Raw genomic sequence first — 16,355 nt, 5'->3', positions numbered from 1 at the left:
TTCAGAAACATGAAAAATGTGAGAAGAAAGATTGCAATACAACAAAAATTCTGTGATTCTGTTTCAAAAATAGGAAAAAAAAAATGTGTTTACTGACAGTTCATGATATTTCTGAATTACTGAGTGAATGTAGATAGAATATAAAAGTTAATCTAACATTTTTACTCATTAGTGAGTTTGTGTAATACAGCTGTTGGTAGTGACACTTTCTATACAATCAAATATAGAATACCTATAAACAAATGAAGAAGATGTCAAAGATAATTAAGGAATTATTAAAGCTATGTCACAAGTTACACCATATACTGTACCAATTACAGTAAATTAAAAAAAAAGTGTATATGACATGGTGTATGGGAACTGTTGAATCATGGCTTTAACCTCTGATTGACCACTTGAGGCAAGCAATGACTCACCCACAGGAGCACAGGTGAATTGCCTTCACCTGTGCTGCCTAGATTCCATTCAAGTGCTGACTGCCACTAAGGAAGAATCTCTTCCTGGGCATCACTCCTTGTGGAGAATATTGCGAGCCTACAAGATCAGTAAGCATTTTCCATTTATTATCTTCCTGTTGCAATAATCTTAATTAGCCTAACTCTCCTGTATATTTCTTAATTATAACATCTGTATATTCATTGATTATACACTTGGTGTGCCAGCAGGCCAGATGTACTAAAATTTATTCATGTCCTTTCTATGGAATTTCTATAAATGGGTCAGGGGAGAACATTACCCCCCTAGATAAAATGATTCCAGGGCAGATCACAGGATTTGTGGGATCTCCCTGTTGTGAACTAGTAGTTATCACTGAAAAATGGGTTTGTCTACACGGTATGGGAAATATCTCCCCATATCGTGTGGCAGACTACTTGTAGGGACTTAGCAAAGTGTTGCCTCGCGCTCTCACTATGTGAGAGCTCCCTGCGAACAGTGTACCCTCGACCTATCAAGCAGCTCGTACTCGTATGGTGCGGTCTTGAAAATGCTCTCTTTATTGAGCAACACATCCCTTTATATACCGTTGCTTAGCACTATAGGAGCACCTATACGGGGCAGGTCCTCCTATCAGGTTACAACACGTACTGCCCTACTGTTTGATTTCACAGTCGATCTCTACAAGATACAGTAATCACGAAAGAACAACTAGCTGCTTCCATAGTGGCATAGCCACTACTGAATGATTTAAATCATGCTGAAATGAGGAACAATACTTCAGAAAATGAAAACCAACTTTTGAGAGACCGTATCAAAAAGTTAGAACAAGAACTTGGCATGTTAACAATTCTGCATCTTCCAGTAGATTGTTTGCAACATTTCAATAGACAGTGACTAGATTCCTGAATCAACGGACTTCTAAATTAGATCTCAAAGCTGCGATTGTGATAAATCCACTAGAGGTTCATCCTGTTATAACTCAGAAAACAAAGAAAGTACAGATAGATGGGCAGGGGTGCCGCCTGATCAGTGGCCACCTGCCCAGATTCATTTGCATGTAACAGCCTGGCCATACATGGCAACAGAATTATTAGCTTTAGTACAGCAATTTCGGCAGAAGCCTAGAGGAAGTGTGCCACCTTGGTTATTAAGACTGTGGGATTCTGGGGCAGAAAGTGTTATAGTGAATGGCCCAGAAATATCCAAGTTGGCCACCATGGCTGTCCATCCTGCTCCCAGGCAGAGATTATATGCTGCTGTTCAATATTTTAATTAAAACCATTCTATAATAGAATGGTTAATGGCGGCCTGCCATTTGGTATGGCCAAATAAATCCAATATACCTCTACATACAGGAATGTGGTCCTCCATGGAGGACCTTCAAAATTGTATACATGAACTAGGCGTAAGGGAAGCAATTTATGAAGATATATTTGATAGCCCTGATATGGTCAAATTCTCAGCAGGGATGAGAGTCTTGATTCTAAAGCAAGCCCCTTTTCATCTGTATGGCACTTTGGTCTCTATATTAAATCCCCTGCTGGCCTCAGAAGTGGTAGTGCAGCAGGCTGCCCAGTTAGTGGCAACCTAGGAGAAACAGAACGCCTGTGGACTCGGTGCAACTTCTGGACATTAGAAGAAGCCGAGGTCCTGCTGGTGATTAAAACCTAGAGGCCGGCTACTCGAGCTCCTCAACTGGGACCTGAAGGGTTTCTCAAAAGCAAATGTTTAATGATTTAATTTGGGCCAGGGTCCAATTTGCTAAGATTATCACACAAAAAACACAGAATTGTAGGGGTTGGAAGGGTCCTCTAGAGATTATCAAGTCCAACCTCCCTGCCAAAGCAGGTTCCCTACACCAGGTCGCACAGGTAGGCATCCAGGCGAGACTTGAATATCTCCAGAGAAGGAGACTCCACAACCCCCCTGGGCAGCCTGTTCCAGTGCTCCGTCACCCTCACCGTAAAGAAGTTCTTACGCTTAAGTTCTTAAGTTTCCCCTTGTCCTGTCCCCACATACCACTGAAAAGAGACCAGCCTCACCACTATGGCCCCCACACCTCAGATATTTATAAACCTGGATTAGATCCCCTCTCAGTCGTAATTTCTAAAGGCTAAATAGACCCAGTTCACTTAGCCTTTCTTCATAGGAGAGATGCTCCAGGCCCTTCACCATCTTTGTGGCCCTCCGCTGGACTCTTTCCAAGAGGTTCCTGTCTTTTTTGTACTGGGGAGCCCAGAACTGGATGCAGTACTCCAGATGAGGCCTTACCAGGGCAGAGTAGAGGGGGAGGATCACCTCCCTGGACCTGCTGGCCACGCTCTTTTTAATGCATCCCAGAATGCCATTGGCGTTTTTGGCCACGAGGGCACACTGCTGGCTCATGGCCAACCATGGCTCCACCAGGACATCCAGGTCCCTCTCCACAGAGCTCCTCTCCTGCAGCTCATCTCCTAGCCTGTATTGGTGCATGCAATTATTCCTCCCTAGGTGACTGATCGCCAGCCCAATCATGTTCTTCTCCAGCTTTCGAAACAACTAAAGGACAATCAAAAATCTCAAAACTACCTTAAGAAACCTGGGGTGAGAGTTATAAATAGGTTACCAACTACAACATGGCATTTAGAAGACTTTCTAAAGTCCCCACTAGGGAAAATAAACCTCCTCAGATGTCTTAGGCCATGATGCCTGAGCCACCAAAGGCAAAAGAATTGTCAGTAACACAATTCATGGTGTGACAAGGGATGTTAGTTCCCCTAGGGCCTTCCAGATTGGATCGGAGGCCCTATGTAGAATTAACGATTTATTGGTCCCCCAAAATATTCAGAAAGTTAGTGGACACTGGAAGAGAAACATCAATTATCTATGGAGAACTGACTAAATTTGATGGAGACAGAGTGATGATTGGTGGTTTTGGGGGACAGACTATTCCTGTCACCCAAACGTGGTTGAAATTGGGGGTTGGGCATCTCCCACCCTGGGAGTATAAAGTTTGTCTATTGCCCCAGTCCAGGAATACATCTTGGGCATAGATATTCTATGTGGGCTGGCTCTCCAAACAACTACGGGAGAGTTCAGACTTTGACAGAGATGTATCAGTATCTGGACAGTGCAGGCAATATTAAGACGCTGTATGAAACATGGGCCTATTTGCCTGCCGAAACAGCACCAGATTTCTAATGTAAGACAGTATAGACTCCCAGATAGGCAAGATGAAATATTGAGAATGGTGCAGGAATTAGAAAAAGTGGGCATTATAAGACTTGCACACAGCCCATATAATTCCCCCATATAATTCCCCCATATGGCCAGTTAGAAAGACAGATGGAACATGGAGAGTGACAGTGGATTACAGAGAATTAAATAAGGTCATGCTGCCTATTCATGCGGCCATACCCAATATTGCCTCCCTAATGGACACATTGAGTAAGGAGATAAAAACCTATCATTGTGTCCTAGATTTAGCAAATGTGTTCTTCAGTATCCCAATTGCTGAAGAATTGCAAGATCAGCTTGCATTTACTTGGGGAGGCAGGCAGAGGACCTTTCAGGTCCTGTCACAGAGGTACATGCAATCCCCAACGTATTGTCATAATCTAGTCGCGTGTGACCTGGCTAATTGGAAAAAAGCTGATGACATTAACTTATATCATTATATTGATGATCTCCTGTTGACATCCGACTGAATGGAGGTGGTAGGACAGGCAGCAGATTAATTAACTGCCTATTTGCAACAGAGAGGATGGGCTATAAATCCCCAATCCCCAAAAGGTCCGTGCCTGTCTACAAAATTTCGGGAGGTGGTTTGACCAGGTAAGACCAAAGTACTACCCAGTGTAGTCATAGATAAGGTTCAGGCATTCCCAGTCCCTACAACACCTAAGCAGCTGCAAGAGTTTCTAGGACTGAGGGAAAACATTACAGGATGTCTTCCAACAGGCAAAACTAGCAGTTAAACAAGCCCAGGCATTGGGTATATTTGATCCTACCCTTCCAGCTGAGTTGGACGTTCATGTTACTCAAGACGGCTTTGGTTGGGGCCTATGGCAACACCAGAGTTCTGTTTGGACCTGCATTAGATTCTGGTCTCAGGTCTGGCCTGGAGCAGAAGAAAGATACAGTATGATTGAAAAACAGTTATTGGCTGCCTACTCTGCGTTACAGACAGTAGAGCCAATAACTCAAACTGCTAAAGTTACAGTGAAGACCACTATGCCAACCCAGGGGTGGGTGAAAGATCTGACCCACCTTCCTAAGACAGGGGTGGCCCAAGCACAAACAGTGGCACAATGGGTAGCCTACCTCAGCCAAAGTCTGTCTTCATCACCATTGAAAGAAAAACTTCAGAAGACCCAGTGGTGTATGACACGACCAAAAAGCCATCAGTCACTCCACTGGAAAAGAATCCTGTTCAAAATATCCTACCCTTGAAGATGCCTGATACACAGATGGGTCCAGCAAGGGCAACCCAAGCAAGTGGAGAGCAATAGCATATCATCCCTCCATTGAGAAAATCTGGTTTGATGAGGGGGATGGTCAGAGCAGCCAATGGGCAGAACTGCAAGCCATGTGGATGGTTATAACCAAGGAATCGCCGAGGTCCGCGGCTTGGAGCTGTCTCTGGCAGAACCGCCGCGACTTTTAGCGAGGTACCCCTGTCTGCACTCCCCTGCAAGGAGACCAGCTTCAAGACAGGTGACCGCTCTCCCACTCGCTAACCCAGTGACTGTAAGTTCAAACATGGTCTCTACCAGACGTTGGGCATGCTCCAACAAGTCTGTGGCGACCCAGACAGAGGGACTGCCCAGATCTGCAGCGGTCCAAGTCTCTGGCTGCAGGGAGTGCCTGAGTCTGCTGCTGCCGGGGGACGATGGGAGGGATGCCACCTGCGTGAGGTGCGAACAGTTGGATGAGCTGCTCAGCCTTGTGGTAGAGCTTAGGGAGGAGGTGGAGAGGTTAAGATCCATTAGAGACTGTGAGAGGGAGATAGACGGGTGGTGTAACTCTCTGCAAGAAACAAGCAGAGATTGCAACCCCCAGCCTGTAGTGGACTCTCTGCCTTCCCGTAGTAAAAACGAGAGAGCTGACTTGGGAGGAGAAGAGGAATGGCAGCATGTCCCACCTCAGCGATGCAGGCGGCGCCCTCCGCGACCTACCTCAGTTCCTCAGGTGCCCCTAAGTAATAGGTTTGAAACCCTGGAACTGGAGGGTGAGGAGGCTGAGAACAAGGTGGTGGAACAGCCTCTGAGCTTTGCTAAGGAGAGGCGGTCGGCTCCACGCTTGAAGACCGCCTCTTCTGGTAAAGAAAGGAGGGTGATAGTTGTAGGAGACTCCCTTCTAAAAGGAACTGAGGGCCCGATATGTCGTCCTGACCCCACCCGGAGGGAAGTGTGCTGCCTTCCTGGGGCACGGGTCAGGGACATCTCTAGAAGGCTGCCTGGGCTTATTCGCCCGTCTGACTACTACCCCTTATTGGTAGTTCAGGTTGGCAGTGATGATACTGCCAAGAGAAGCCTAAGGGCAATCAAAAATGACTTCAAGGGTCTGGGGAGGGTACTGGATGGTGCGGGAATGCAAGTGATCTTCTCTTCTATCCCTTCAGTGGCGGGGAAGGACTCTGAAAGGATCAAAAAGGCCCTCCTCATCAATAAATGGCTTAGAGGATGGTGCAGGCAGAAGAACTTTGGTTTTTTTGATCATGGGGCAATTTACTCGGCTCCTGGCATGATGGCTGCAGATGGAGCTCAACTGTCTACAAGGGGTAAAAGGATCCTAGCCCAGGAGCTGGCAGGCCTCATTGAAAGATATTTAAACTAGGTAAGAAGGGGGAAGGGGACAAAATGAGCACTGCTGAGGTTCAGGTAGTTCAAGGCTCAAAAGTGAATTTGATGGGTGACGAGGGTGGAGTTCGAAGGGATGGAGTGTGGCAGGGAAATGCTGCCTCCCTGAAGTGTCTATACACTAATGCGCGCAGTATGGGAAATAAACAGGAAGAGTTAGAGATCTGCGTGCGGTCACATGGCTATGATCTCATTGCGATCACAGAGACGTGGTGGGACAGCTCGCATGACTGGAATGTTGTCATGGAGGGCTATGTGCTTTTTAGGAAAGATCGGCTGGCAAGGCGGGGTGGTGGAGTTGCTCTTTATGTAAGAGAGCAGCTTGAATGTATTGAACTCCAACTGGGGGAGAGTGGTGTAGCAGTGGAGAGCTTGTGGGTAAGAATCAAGGGGCGGGCTGGTATGGCTGACACCGTTGTGGGTGTGTGCTACAGGCCCCCTGATCAGGAGAAGGAGGTTGATGAGGCCTTCCACAAACAGTTGGAAGCAGCGTCACGATCCCAGGCGCTGGTGCTTATGGGGGACTTCAATCATCCAGATATTTGCTGGAAAAGCAATGTGGCCAGGCATGCGTGGTCCAGACGGTTCCTGCAATGTGTTGAAGACAACTTCCTGATGCAGGTGGTTGAGGAATCGACAAGGAGAGGGGTACTGCTGGACCTTATTCTCACTAATAGAGAAGGGCTTGTCAGGGAAGTAAAGGTCGGGGGCAGCTTGGGTTGTAGTGACCACGAGATGGTGGAGTTCAAGATCCTGAGTGGAAGAAGTAAAGCAAAAAGTAGGATTGCTATCCTGGACTTTAGGAGAGCCAACTTCGATCTCTTTCGGGGCCTACTTGGAGCTGTCTCATGGGCTAGGGTGTTGGAAGGCAAGGGGGCCTGTGAGAGCTGGTCGGCATTTAAGCAGCTCTTCTTCCAAGCTCAGGATCGGTGCGTCCCTGTGAGGAAGAAATCGGGAAAGGGTGGCAGGAGACCTGTGTGGATGAGCAAGGAGCTCGTGCACAAACTCAAAGGAAAGAAGAAGGCCCATGAAATGTGGAAAAAGGGTCTGACTACTTGGGAAGAATACAGGAATGTTGTCAGGGTCTGCAGGGATGCGACAAGGAAGGCTAAAGCCCGCCTGGAATTAAATCTGGCAAAGGGGATAAAGGATAATAAAAAAGGTTTTTTCAAGTACATTAACAGTAAAAGGAAGACTAGGGAGAATGTGGCTCCCCTGCTAAGTGACGGGGGTGTTCTGGTAACGGGGGATGCTGAGAAGGCGGAGATACTGAATGCCTTCTTTGCTTCTGTCTTCAGTGAAAAAGCTCCCCCTCGGGAATCTGAGACCCTGGAGATTAGTGAGAGGATCTGGGGAATGGAAGACCCCCCTTCTGTCAGGGAAGAGGTGGTCCGGGAGCGCCTAGGCAACATCAATGTTCAGAAATCCATGGGACCCGATGGGATTCATCCACGGGTGCTGAAGGAGCTGGCAGAGGTGATTGCTGAACCGCTTTCGGTCATCTTTGAGAAGTCTTGGAAGACGGGGAAGGTGCCTGAAGACTGGAAGATAGCCAACGTCACCCCGGTCTTCAAAAAAGGCAAGAAGGAAGACCCAGGCAATTATAGGCCAGTCAGCCTCACCTCTGTCCCTGGAAAGGTGATGGAACAGCTTGTACTGGATGTCATCTCCAGACAACTGGAAGAAGAGGAGGTTATCAGGAGTAGTCAGCACGGGTTCACAAGGGGGAGGTCGTGCTTGACCAACCTGGTAGCCTTCTATGATGTTGTCTCTGGCTGGGTGGATAGGGGGAGAGCAGTGGATGTAGTCTACCTTGATTTCAGCAAGGCATTTGACACTGTCCCCCATGACGTCCTTATAACAAAGCTGAGGAAGTGTGGGATAGATGAGTGGACAGTGAGGTGGGTTGAGAACTGGCTGACTGGCAGAGCACAGAGGGTCGTTGTTGGTGGTGCAGAGTCCGGTTGGAGGCCTGTAACTAGCGGTGTTCCTCAGGGGTCTGTGCTGGGTCCGGTCTTGTTCAACATCTTCATCAATGACCTTGATGAGGGGATAATGGCCACCCTCAGCAAGTTTGCCGATGATACGAAGTTGGGAGGATTGGCTGACACGCCTGAAGGCTGTGTTGCCATTCAGCAAGACCTGGATAGGCTGGAGAGCTGGGCAGAAAAAAAACCGGATGAGGTTTAACAAAAGCAAGTGTAGAGTCTTGCATCTGGGGAGGAATAATTGCATGCACCAGTACAGGTTGGGGGATGACCTGCTGGAGGGGAGCTCTGCGGAAAGGGACCTGGGTGTCCTGGTGGAAGACAGGTTGGCCATGAGCCAGCAGTGTGCCCTTGTGGCCAAAAAGGCCAATGGCTTACTGGGGTGCATTAAAAAGAGCGTGGCCAGCAGGTCAAAGGAGGTTATCCTCCCCCTCTACTCTGCCCTGGTAAGACCTCATCTGGAGTACTGCGTCCAGTTCTGGGCTCCCCAGTACAAAAAAGACAGGGATCTCTTGGAAAGAGTCCAGCGGAGGGCCACGAAGATGGTGAAGGGCCTGGAGCATCTCCCCTATGAGGAAAGGCTGAGTGAACTGGGTCTGTTCAGCCTTGAGAAAAGGAGACTGAGAGGGGACCTGATCCAGGTCTATAAATATCTAAGGTGTGGGGGGCAGAATGGTGAGGCCAGACTCTTTTCAGTGGTGAGTGGAGACAGGACAAGGGGAAATGGCCAGAAACTGGAGCATAGGAAGTTCCGCACAAACATGCGCAAGAACTTCTTTACAGTGAGGGTGACGGAGCACTGGAACAGGCTGCCCAGGGAGGTGGTGGAGTCTCCTTCTCTGGAGATGTTCAAGACCTGCCTGGATGCCTACCTGTGCTACCTGGTGTAGGGAACCTGCTTTGGCAGGGGGGTTGGACTCGATGATCTCAGGAGATCCCTTCCAACCCCTACAGTTCTGTGATTCTGTGATTCTGTGATTCTGTGAACCCGGTGATGGTATCCTAAATATCTGTACAGATAGTCAAGAGAAAGGAGAATGAAGATACCTTGTGATACATTGTGAAGATACCTGGTTTAATCTAAACACACTAGAGAAATAACGCAGTTATATTCATATAGTACAACAATGGGATGGAACATGGCAGGGCTGAGGAAGGTAGTGGTGAGCAACTTATAATCTGCAGTGTACACCGATTCCAACTACTGTCTCCACACAAGAGTACCCAAAAGTCAGACTGTATGCCTGAGAATGTTGTCCGGACACTTCTTAAACTCTGGCAAGCTGTTCTGCTACTAGCACTTCCTTGGGAAGTCTGTTCCAGTGCTCAACCACTCTCTTAATGAAAAAATGTTTTCCTGATATCCAACTTGAATCTCCCTTGTTGCACTTCATAATATTTCCTTTGATTCTATTACCCCTTCACTTCCCCTTGTGAGGAGCTGTAGTCCACAATGAGGTCTACTCTCAGTCTCCTCTTCGCTAGGCTGAAAAAAACAAGAAATTCAGACACAGCTCATGCATCTTCTCCTCTGACTCTTCGCCAACGTTATAGCCCTCCTTTCAATACTATCTAAGAATTTTATCTTCTTTTTAGATTGTGGCATCCAAAACTGCACACAGTACTCAAGATAGGGGTGAACCAGTGCAGAGAAGGAAATTCTAATCATGAATGCACTGTAATGCACTGACAGTAAATATAGCTCCATACTGTATGAAGACTTCAACCAAGGAAGTTTATATTTTGGATATATGTTTCAAATCAGACATTGGAGAGTCTTGGAAAATACTAGTAGCATACATTCCTCATGATGGAGTAATAATAGAGTAGATTTCCTGCTAAAAAGGAAGAAATATGAATGATTAAGAGAAGACAGTAAGGCTTGAGAGAACAACATTCCCTGTATGTGACATTAATTTGCATTAACTAACTCATTAATTAAATTTGTGTTCAGTTGTTGTACATTTACTATATCCTTTCGTAATAGCTGTAGCAAGTAAGATGAGAAATGATAGATTATCTGTAATATATGTTTGAATTTCTAAGAAATTTCTGGTGGGATAGTGAGGTAATTTATTTCAGTGTTTAAAACACTGTAATTTCTGTCTCTGGAAGACTTTAAGGTAAGGTTAACCAAATATTTTCCAAATTAAATAAAAGGATTTATATAGTCTTACAGAGATGCAAAAGATGACCTTTTCAGGGCCCATCTAACCCTAACTGCATAGTATTTCATATTGTAATTCTGCTCATCATTTTTCTTTCAGAAAAAAAGCTCTGGAAGGTGAATAAACATGTATCTGTGCCCACTGGGAGCATGTTTACATGGAATTAATGCAATTTGGTCTTTAAGTTTTTTACATTCTGAATTTCAGTCTTATATTTGAAAGTGTAAAAAATATTACCTATGAATGCAATCAAAATTCAGCATAAATCCATAAATGACCTGGAATCATTAATAATTCTGGATAGTAAGATCATAAATCATTTGTGAAAACTTATTGGAAACCGAAATAAAGTAGCTTTTCTCTTTGACATATTACAGGAACGTGATCTTCAGCATTTCTGTTCTAGAAGTTAAAGAACTGTCATCTGGAAGACCTTCTAAAAGTGTTCTCAAGAATGAACATCCCGTACTTCTCAGATGTTTGTACAACAGATGCAGTATTAGTTGCTGCACTAGCTGTTTCACCTGGGATACACAACCAAATGATGCTCTGAATTTGCGTCAAACCTTAATAACAAATCCAGAATCATGATTCTGTGGGCTCCACGTTTGTTTCTGTATTCTCTGTTAATAGTCAATTCTGTGTCTTATTTCCCTTAATTTGCAATTGTCATTCAACCTACTAATAAGGCTTAAATTCAAGTGCATTGCAACAGAAGTATGGGACAATATGTTGTCTGACAATAGGGATCTAAATAAGAACTTCAGAATAAAAGTCTTAAGAGCTTGAACTAAAAAGCTAACTTCAAAGTGGGATGTTGTCAAGCATCCCATCAAGAATACTGAGGTATGTGTGACAAAATTAGACATCATAGAGATGAGTAATTTGAAGAACAGAAAAAAGATGGGGATTGCCTAGGCAAGTCAAGATGTCTGTGGCAGATGAGTGATTGAACCCCTGAGTATTTCTAGTAGGAATCTGACTTACAAAAATGGAAAGTTGTTGGAGGTTTCTTACTATTATGATTCACAGGTGCTCAACATATTTAGGAATTAATACATTAAATTTGTTAATATAAAAGATTTTTTCTTTAAATTTTTAAGTCCCCTAACAATTACTCTATTGTGCTACCTTTACTCAGAATCGATCAAGTCAGGACAGAGTAGCTTTTCTCAGGAGTACATTTGATCAGTGCTCCTGCACTGTGGTTAATTTCTAGATTAGCACCCTTTTTTTTTCAGCACATAAGCAACGTGAGTTTAAATGCTTTTTTTTTTTCTTCTTTCTTTCTTTTTTAATGAAGAATTCTTTTTACATTCTCTCTGCTATACCTTTTATGTAAGCACGAAGGACAAAAAGTGGTCAGTTTTTCCATAAAATAATGGCCCCCACTGGGCTCATGCATATTTGCTTATTAAATGGTTCACATGCGTTTACGCCCATCACTTATTGGAACGCAGATCAGTCAAGATTTGCATTTTGCTTGCTGTTTAAATTTTTAAACTCATCCGCTCACTACCTAATGACAAGAATATTTACCCAGGTTAATTGATAAAATCTCTTCAACATAAAGTGCTTTAGGAAACGATTTCAGAACATTTACATGTTGTATTAACATCTCATTATTTTATTCAATAGCCCCAGAGCAAGTGCAGAGGTAGGATGAATAGTATTTTCTAACAACATTTTCTCATGAAAAAGCTCATTTTTGAACATGCTATGTTATCTTTTCTTAAGACCTAAGCTTCCTTAAGGATCAGAATTAACAGTCAAAACACAAAAGTTCATCTTGACAAATTTTGAATACTGAATTCTTTCTGTTAATAGTTTATTTGTTTGTTTGTTGTTTTAAGTTATTTTGAATAACAAATTAAAAGGAAAAAAAAAAATCCAGATTGACTCTGTGGTCATAAGCAATAAGTAAACAGCAGTAAAGTCTGAATTTATTAAATAAATGATTCATTACAGGTTAGTACCCCAAGTTTTTTTCAATCACTGCAGCTGCTCTTGTTTGCCTGAGGACAGTTATCTATGAATTTGCATCATGATAAATGCATTATTCTAGCAAGGAAGCAAAGGAATGAAATAGAAGTTTAGAATTTGTTGTATTATCCATATATTTTAAAAAACTATTTGAAAAAATAGTACCTCCATTTTGACTGTTGCATTTGGTATTGTTTCTTCCTGCTGCCCATAAGGCTTCTGCACCACTGATTTTTCCTTTAGTTTTAGGTGTTTCAAGAAAGTCTGAGGTTTTTTTTTCTTTTCTTTTTCTTTCTTCTTTCCTTTTTTTTTTTTTCTTTTTTTTTCTTTTTTTTTTCTCTTTTTTTCCTTTTTTTGCAAAAACCTTGTACTTTTCTATGTACGTGGGAAAAGGAAGACTAACTGATATTATCATAAATGGAAATGAAGCTAAAATGCTAGTCTTCCACTGAAGTGAATGAAACTAGGGCAAAGGAGCCTGTCAGTAAGAAGTTACAGCAACAAACAGTAGAACAATTTCTGCATTATAAATGGGAATTTAGTATCATCCTTTTAGGATGTGGAAAAGAAATAGTTAGGAGGAAATATAGACTATATATAGAGAGAGATAATAAAGGAAACTGTTCATATTTTCTTAATAAACTATGATATTACTTATTAGGCTGTTGACAGTTTAATAAACATGAATCTTCGCTTTTAAATGGAGAATTTAAATGGTTAGTCTTCTAGAAACAGATATTTGTTCCACTCTTCTACATTATATAAAATTCTGTCTTCTGTTTTTCTAGGTTTTCTTAAAATATGAGTAAGGGTTGTTTTTTTTTACTTCTGTCTTATTTTGCTCCTTGCATAATTCTCTTTTGTAATAGCCCATTTCTTATTATTCTTCTTATTTTAGAGCTGTAAAAAAAAAAACAGAGGAAAAAAAAGTTTTGCAGAGGAGGAGGGTGACCAGCATGGCTGAGCAAGGACCTGCAGCTTAATCTGAGGGAAAAGAGGGAAATGTACAAGAAATTGAAGCAGGGTTGTGTAGTCTGGGAAGGACATTTTCCACAGGGATAAGATCAGGAAAACCAAGGCATAGATGGAGCTGAACTTGGCAAGGGATGTAAAAAATAACAAGGGGTTCTATAGGCACGTAGGCAGGAGGAGACAGACCAAGGAGAGTGTTCCCCCTCTGATAAATGAGGACAGAGAACTGGATTCCTCAGACATGGAAAAGCTGAGGTGTTCAATAAGCGCTCTGCCTCCGTTTTCACTGGTGGTCAGGCTCCTCCCTATGTCTGCCAGGACCCTGAAGCTCCAAGTGGGGGTGAGAGGAGCAGGTTCTACCCTGCTGTAACAGTGGGATGTGTCCAAGACCTTTGAAACTGAATGTATATCAGTCAGTGGGGTCAGGTGATATCCATCCTAGGGTTCTGATAGAGATGGCTGATGTAGTTGCCAAGCTGCTTTCCACCATATGTGAAAAATCACGGCTGTCGGGGAAAATCCCAGGTGACTGGAAAAGGGGAAACATTACTCATTTTCAAGAAAGGGAGAAAGGATGACGGGGAACTACAGGCTAGTGAGCCTCACGTCTGTGCCTTTGATTATGAAGCAGATCCTCCTGGTTACCATGTTAAAGCACATATGAAACAAAGAGGAGATCTGAGACAGATAGCACAGGTTCACTGTCAGCGGTTTATGGGCAGGTTCGGCCCGGTTCTGTGACCAGCGGGGTGGAGGGATCTGTGGATCTGTGCCTCCAGAAAAGGGAAAGAGGGGACCCCAAAATACTTGAAAACAACGGCAATAATCTGAGGTGGAACAAATGATTTACTAAATATAGTATTAGCAAAATACAATGAGAAAGTCTGTCTGGATGGTAGATAGACCTCACCACAATGCTGAGATGAGAAGTGCAGTCCAATTGAGTGACTGAAGAAAAGCAGACGGTGAAGCGCAGACAGCGAAGCACAGACGGCGAAGAGCAGGCGAAGAAGAAAGTCAGGTGACCTTGCACAGAGTTATATCTCCTTGCTGACCACAAAGCCTCCTGGGGAAACGTAGTTCTTCTTTGTCGAACGAACATTCGGCAGAAGTCAACCCCTCCCCACCCCCCCAGTGCATTACATGATGTTATGGTGTGGAATACTGATAGCCAAAAATCATAAAACCATGACATTCACCAAAGGCAGATCTTGCCTGATCAATCTGGGGGCCTTCTTTGATGGAGTGACACATCAGTGATCAGAGGAAGAGTGACAGATGTAATCTTCCTGATTTCTGCAAGACCTTTGACATAGTCCCTCACCACATCCTTCCCTCCAGATTGGAGAGGTGTGGACTTGAAAGATGAGTGGTTCAATGGATTAAGAACTGGTTGGATGGTCACAGGCAAAGGGTTGTGATCAATGGTTCTACATCTGGATGGAGGCTGGTCACAAGCGGTTTACCTCAAGGGTCAGTCTTGGGACAAGTATTCTTTAACATCTATATCAATGACATAGACAATGATGTTGAGTGCATCCTAAATGTCATATGCAGTTGTACAAACTGGAAGGAGAATCCCTTGAGAGCAGCCCTGTGGAGAAGGATTTGGGGATCCTTGTGGATGAGAAACTGGACATGAGTCAGCAGCGTGCGCCTGCAGCCCGGGAGGCCAAATGTGTTCTGGGCTGCACTAAAAGAGGGGTGGCCAGCAGGAAGAGGGAGGTGATTGTCCCCCTTTACTCAGCTCTTGTGATGCCCCATCTGGAGTACTGCATCCAGGCCTGGGGTCCCCAGTACAGAAAGGATGTGGAGCTCTTTGAAAGGGTCCAGAGGAGGGCCACTGAGATGATCAGAGGGCTGGAGCATCACTCCTATGGAGAATGATTGAGGGAAATGGCTTGCTTAGCTTGGAGAAGGGAAGGCTCTGTGGAGACCTCATTGTGGTCTTCAAGTACTTGAAGGGAGCATATGAATAGGAATCAAAATGATTTTTTATGAGGACGAACAAGGGGAAATGGTTTTAAACTAAGACAGGAGATTTAGGTTAGAAATTAGGAGGAAGTTTTTTCATTCGAGGGTTTTAAATTGTTGAAACAGGCTGCCCAAGGAGTTTGTGGATGCCCCCTCCCTGGATACATTCAAGGCCAGGCTGGATGTGGCTCTGGGCAGCCTGGTCTAATGGTTGGTGACTCTGCCTATGGCAGTGGGATTGAAACCAGATGATTTCTGAAGTCCTTTTTAAGCCAGGGCATTCTATCATTCTATGATACTTCCCATATTCTTTAAATATAATGCAGCTTTTAAGGATATCCTACAGAAATCATTGAAGTATTCTGGTCACTTGTTTGTAAGTTTGCTAAATAATTCTAAGGAGAGAATAAGTCACAGTGTGACATTTGGATTTCTTTTTTTTTTTTTCTTTTTTCTTTTTTCTTTTTTTTATTTTTTCCTTATCTATTAGAACAAACTGAGTTGTTTGGGTATGTTACATGATTTTTGTGAGAAAGAATTGTTTTTATTTATTTTACTTACATAAATATGTTCTAGATGAATGGGTGTTTCTTCTCTAGTTTCAGTTCTCTTCTGAAATTCTCTGTGGAAATAAAAGCAAAACAAGCCCCTGCTGCTTTCCTTCTTTCAAAACTCATGAATCTGCGAATAAATAAATAATGCAGACTGAAATAAAAGAAAATTATCTATGGGCAATCCTAACCATAGAAAACTTTGAAGGAAGATTAATCAAAAGCAACGACTTTTATAAGTTGTTGATCTTTTTGTTTATGATTGTATTAAATGTAAATCTTGCAAACTTTATGAAGACATAATCAATATTTAACTCCAAGTATGTAAGGGGGCTGTCTGGTAGTTTGTTGTTGCTTAAAATCCAAGAAAGTGATACACAGAATGCAAGCATCATAATTCAGCAATCTAATCCATTTATTTTCTTTTTCTTTTTTTTTTTT

The sequence above is a fragment of the Lagopus leucura genome, unplaced genomic scaffold (genome assembly GCF_019238085.1).
Source record: "Lagopus leucura isolate 7727_CA_CO unplaced genomic scaffold, USGS_WTPT01 Super-Scaffold_650, whole genome shotgun sequence".
Taxonomy (NCBI): Eukaryota; Metazoa; Chordata; class Aves; order Galliformes; family Phasianidae; genus Lagopus; species Lagopus leucura.
Note: the sequence above shows the minus strand (reverse complement) of the source record.